The following is a 6023-nucleotide window of genomic DNA, read 5'->3' as shown; positions in this document are numbered from 1 at the left end:
ATGCTCATTTAATATATGATGCAGTTAGAGTTTAATTATGCTTTTCTTTTTTTTTTCCACTTAGTATATTTTGGGGATTTCTCCATGTAATCAAAACCTTCTGAAAATATAACTCTTGATGATTATTTAGTATCAAAACGTAACATAATTGCTTAACCACTCCTTTTTCTGACATTTAGATTGTCACTTTTTTTTAAAGAGTTAAAGTCTTTCCCTGCCTGTATCAAAACATTTCATGTATCCCATAAATGTATATATACCCACACTTACCCACAAAAATTAAAATTAAAAATTAAAAAAAACAGAGTCAGTTTTCACTATGTTTCCCAGGCTGGACTCCAGCTCCTGGGCTCAAGCAATCCCCCCTTCTAGCTTCCTGAGTAGCTGGGAGTACAGGTGCATGCCACCAAGCCTGGCCTGTCACTTTTCGATACTGAGCTCATTCAGATGTTGACTAGCTTTGTCACCAGCATGAGATGACTCTCAGCAAGTCCTCTGCCAGCTGTCACACAAAATTCAATAAAGTCATATTAACAAATTAATGAGATCATGCATTTAGGTATGTCTGTGTTGAAGGCCAATGATCTTCACCAGTGTTCACATCTTCTTATTTCATTTTATTTTTTTTTCTGGTTGACAGTGAGGATACTTATTGAAGGTTTATTGGGTGCAGGGAGAAGTGCTGGATGACTTGGGTTGAGAGGAGAGACCTCTCCCCTGGGATCCTACAGCTCCAGGCCCCCATGGTTGGTGTGAGGACCAGGGCATTCTGAAGGGGCTATCGTCTTCTCCATGGTGCTCCCTTCATGCATGGCCCGGCAGCTGTAGCTGCTGCGGGATCTCCACTGTCAGGCATCAGGCTCAGGTAGCTTCTGGCTGCATACTTCTTGCTCTGTTTAAAAGGTTTGATGGTCTCCATGTTGTGGGTGATGATGATGCCATCTGCCTTCCAAGCCACTGTCATGGTGCTCAGATAGAAGTCACTCATGAGACACACTAGGGTGGCCTTGTTAGCTTGGAGCACCTCTGAGGAGGGCAGGAACAGAGTGACCAAGTGGGGAGCCTTGGGCTTACCTAGGACAGTGAACTGGGTCCAGCTGCCAAACATGCCACACAGTGAATGATGCTTTGGATTGAAACCCCCAGGGCCAGAACCTGGGGCCAGTCCAAGAGCCGGGCTGGAGTAGAAACAATCATGGTGGAAGGGAAACAAACACGTCCTTCTTCACATGGCATCAGGAGAGAGAATGAGCATTCACATCCTCTTCTAAGGAGACTTCTGCCTCTAATAAGCTCTCCCACACCACTCAAAGCTGATTGGACCAAGGACGGACACCTGACTTAAGGCAGGCCAGATACTATGGTGTGGGCCAATGGGAAAAGGTGAACTGGGTCATGAAGAGGAACCATATGAGAGCAGGAAGCAGCTACCCAAGGGAGCCAGAGATGAGAACATGCAAAGAAAAGCCATGAGGAAGAAACTACAGTTGGAGAAAGACTGGAGATTACAGCTTCCAACCTGGCCCTGCCAGTTGGTTTTGTCCCTCAGCTTTATTGAGCTATAATTGACAAAGAAAAATTATACATATTAAAGATGTAATGCGATGTTTTGATATACGCCATGAAATACATCATGAAATGATTGCCATAATCAAGCTGATTAACAATATGATCTTACCTCACATAGCTACCATTTATGTGGTATGATGAGAACATTTAAGATCCACTCTCTGCAAATTTCAAGTATATAATACAGTATTGTCAACCATAGTCAGCATGCTGTACATTAGATCTCCAGAACTTAATCATTTTTTAAGTGAAACTTCATACCTCTTAACCAATATCTCCCATTTTTCTTACCCCCCAGCCCCTGGTAACCACTGTTCTACTCCCTGGCTCCTATGAGTTTGACTCTGTTAGATTCTTCATATAAGTGAGATTATGGGGACATTTCTGTGTCTGTCTTACTCAACTTAGCATAATGTCCTCCAGGTTGTCACAAACGGCAGGATTTCTTTCCTTCTTGAATCCCAGTAACACTCCATCGCACATACACACCACATTTTCTTCATCCATTTATTCATCCACATTTGTATAGGGTGTTTCAGTACCTTGGCTATTGTGACTTAAGCTGCAATAAACACGGGAGTGCAGATATCTAAGAAACTGCATTTATTTCCTTTAAATTCTGCCACTTGATCTTGAGGAATCAACATAGCCCCTTAAACCTCTGTTCTCATCTGTAAACTGGAGATAATCACGCTTTCCTGATAGGGTTTTTTGGAGGATTGGAGATAGGGTAGATAAAGTGTATATAACACGACAGGACCTCACTAAATGGTGGCTACTTTACACATAAAAGCATTTTTTAAAAAGGAAAAGAAATACTGTGAAATTTAAAATCATCACTTACAAATAGATGCACAGAGGAAGTAAAAGATATATTCAACACAAAAGCAAGATTTTAAGCTCTTAAAACATTATCTGTTTTAATCACCCATGTTTATACTCAGTATTTAGCTCAGTGCCTGGCAAATCTTTAAGTGCTTAATAGGTGTGTATTGCTTTCAATGAATAGCTTAAAAGCAAGATTTTTCTTTGACTCAGATATCTAGCTGATTGGGCATTTTTACCCATGGAATTGCCTGGTTGTAACTCACTGAGCCCCTTGTATGTGAACCCACTGCAGCAACTCTAATTTCCCTCTGAAAGATTGGCATTTATGAGGTCATTTTCCCTTCAGTCTTCCCCCATTCTTATTTATTCCACCATATTTCACAGGCAAGCAAAACAAAAACAAACAAAAGACCTTTCATAAAAGTAACTTCCCACTGTTAACTCCTCTCCCTGAAATCTGCTGGGAAGACAGAAAAAGAAAAAAGAATCACAAAAGAAATAAAAACACAAGACCATGCAAGTTCCCCACATCTTTAACAGGATACACACATATATATTTAAGTGAAAAGGTTCTGAAAGGCTGTGAAAATACTCCTAACTAGAGGCAGGATGATCCACAACAAGCAAGCGGAATACAGCTAGGGCACATCTCCATACCAAACACCGTGAGGTGTGGTAGACATCTGTTGCTTTTGTCTTCTCAACAAAACACTCCTCTTTACACTGGAGAATTGGTCTTCACAGATCCCGTATGATTCTCATGGGACTGGCTATGGAGTGGGTATACAATCCACCCCCGTCCAACCACACCACCCCAGCCGTATGTACACAATGCAATTGGGCATTGACCCAATCAAGTCCAGTCATATTTCTTTCAAGAAATTTAATATAGGAAATACTGGGAAAGGAAGGGAGTGTCTCACTTTTATACCATGAATTGTAAGGTTATACACAGGATTGGGACTACCAGCAGCCATCTCTCCTGCCACACGTAATGAACATATTTGTGTTGGAAGAGAGTGAGGCCAAATGCAAAAAGAGGCAGAGACAAACATAACCTGAGAGGAGGAGTGGGAAACAGAACCTTGATGACATCATTTGAACACCTGAGTTCACCTGTAACTAAAGCCTTCAGTTGAGCAGGTTGTAAGGGTAGAAATGAGTTCTAAGTTCCCCAACCCCACCCCATACCCAATTCAAGGCTTGGTAAATTGGTAAGAAGGTTTTAAGGAGAGAAGTTACTCTGCACACACAGCGGGGGAAGAATTTGTGACTGGGGCCCCCATCTATGATAGAGAAAACAAGGAACAGAAGGCCACAAACCCTCAAAGCTTAACTAAGCTGCTATTAGTTGATTTCTTGGGAAAACCAATTTTTTAAAAAAGGTATGAGGGTTTTTTGTTGTTGTTTTGTGGTTTTTTTGAGACGGAGTCTTGCTCTGTCACCCAGGCCTGGAGGGCAGTGGCACAATCTTGGCTCACTGCAACATTTACCTCCTGGGTTCAAGTGATTCTCCTGCCTCAGCCTCCCAAGTAGCTAGGATTACAGGCACCTGCCACCACACCCAGCTAATTTTTGTATTTTTAGTAGAGATGGGGTTTCACCAAATTGGCCAGGTTGTTCTCAAACTCCTGACATGGTGATCTGCCTGCCTCAGCCTCCCAAAGTGCTGGAATTACAGGTGTGAGCCACCGCACCCAGCCTAGGTATGAGTTTTATGGCTGTGGGAATATGAAGAGAAACAGAGACAAGATTTAGTTGAAATTGTGTGGTCTATGGTTTTTTATAGGTCTTGGAGCTGGCTGGGACTTAACCAGTAATTTAGATCTCAAAGGGCCACATGACTTTAGCTAACATCTGAATCACAGATGTGAAAAGAAACAAGGACGATTCAGCACACACATAATACACATTCCCAAGGAAAAACAAACAAAAATTTGGAACAGAAAATTATTCAAATATTTCATAGGTGATTCTCCTGAAAGCAAAGATCTAAATCTTCAGGTTAAAACAATCTACGGAGAAAAAAGTCATGAGTTCTACCAAGATTAAGACATTTCTGATGAAGTAATTTCAAGGATAAGAAAAGTTTTAGAAGCATCCAGGCAGAAGAAACTTGTCACCTTTAACGGGAAAGAATATATATCAGGGAGGCTTTAGACTCCACAGCAATACTAGATGAACAAGATAATGGGAAATGTTGAGAAGAAAAAATAGAACACAAGAATTCTTATGTAGCCAGGATATCTGTCAATTATAAAGGCATGGGAAATACATTCATAAATATGCAAGAACCTTATAATTTTAGCCTTAATAAAATCTTCCTGAAAAAATGTCCATGAAACAGCAACTCTGCTGTCTGAAAGAATAACCAAATTAAGAATTTACAAATGGAGGCCAGGCATGGTGGCTCATCCCTGTAATTCCAGCACTTTGGGAGGTTAAAACAGCAAGATAAGTAGAGCCCAAGAGTTCAAAACTAGCCTGGGTAACATAGAGAGACGCTGTTTTTATGAAAAATCAAAACATTAGCCAGCTGTGGCAGTGCATGCCTGTGGTCTTAGCTACTCAGGAGGCTGAGGTGGAAAGATTACCTCACTTGGGCCTGGGAGGTAGAGGTTGCAGTGATCCCTAATTGGGCCACTGCACTCCAGTCTGGGGGCCACTGCACTCCAGTCTGGGTGACGGAGCGAGACCCTGTCTCAAAGAAAGACAACTTTTTAAAAAGATGCCAAAGACAATAAAATGGCAGAGTGCTAGAAAGCAAAGCAGACCAGACTGCAAAGCTACAAGTAAATATGGAAGATATAGACACGTTTTCAGGACAAAAAAGGGGGAAATACCACAGCCTAAAATATCAGATGGAAGAGAGAATTTTCCTGAAGAAGCCTCTGGAGAAGCTCTACAGTCGACAAATTCAAAGCATTGGAGAGAGGCAGCAGCCCAGTTCAAGGCCTGGCCTTGGAGAGGACAGACAGCTTCCACTTCCTTCCTCTTGAAACTCTCAGCCCAAGCTGTCATGCAGTGGAAAGTAGAAGCCACATAGAAGGACCAAGTGAGGGTCCTCCAGCTAACAGCCAGCATCCCTGACAGCATTGGAGGGAGCCATCCGTTTGAAATCCCTGATGAGTTCAGAAGCAGCCCACATCACTGGGAGCAGAAAACCAGCCCAACTGAACCCAATTAACCCACAGAATCATTGGAGATAGTAAAATAAATGGGCATTGCTTTATGCCACTAAGTTTTAGAATTATTACATAGCATATACAACCAAAACAAGGGCCATGGGGCAATCATAAGTTATTTAAGAATGTCACTGGAATTTTTGAGCCAGTTTAACTCTATCTCTTTTTCCTCTCCTTTCTCCTTCCATTTTGCTTCTCTCTTCCCTTCCAGAGAGCCTTTGAAGCTACATTTCTAGTTCTAGTCTTATTGGCGTCAAAGTGGGAGAAGGGGAAAAGGTTTCTTCTGACATGTAGGAATTTTAAAAACTATGCAACTCCTAATGAAAACTTTGCTCCTGTAAAAGGAAAGGGGAAAAAAAAATCAAATTCGAACAATATGAAATCTTTTAAAGCAGTGACAGATTTAAGGGGGTCCAGGAAAAAAAAAGAGTTCCAGGAGAA

At 41.7% G+C, this 6023-nt stretch overlaps 1 pseudogene across 1 annotated transcript; it reads right to left on the bottom strand.

Annotated features, from left to right (window-relative positions):
- Window positions 1-620: 620 nt before the first annotated feature.
- LOC108302457 lies at window positions 621-1184 on the bottom strand (annotated as a pseudogene). The gene has a single exon (XR_001824350.2). The product of XR_001824350.2 is annotated as an immunoglobulin lambda constant 1-like (transcript).
- Between the last annotated feature and the right edge of the window lie 4839 nt (window positions 1185-6023).

The sequence above is a fragment of the Cebus imitator genome, unplaced genomic scaffold (assembly GCF_001604975.1).
Source record: "Cebus imitator isolate Cc_AM_T3 unplaced genomic scaffold, Cebus_imitator-1.0 Scaffold41, whole genome shotgun sequence".
NCBI classification, from domain to species: Eukaryota; Metazoa; Chordata; class Mammalia; order Primates; family Cebidae; genus Cebus; species Cebus imitator.
This window is presented reverse-complemented; position numbering and strand designations above follow the sequence as displayed.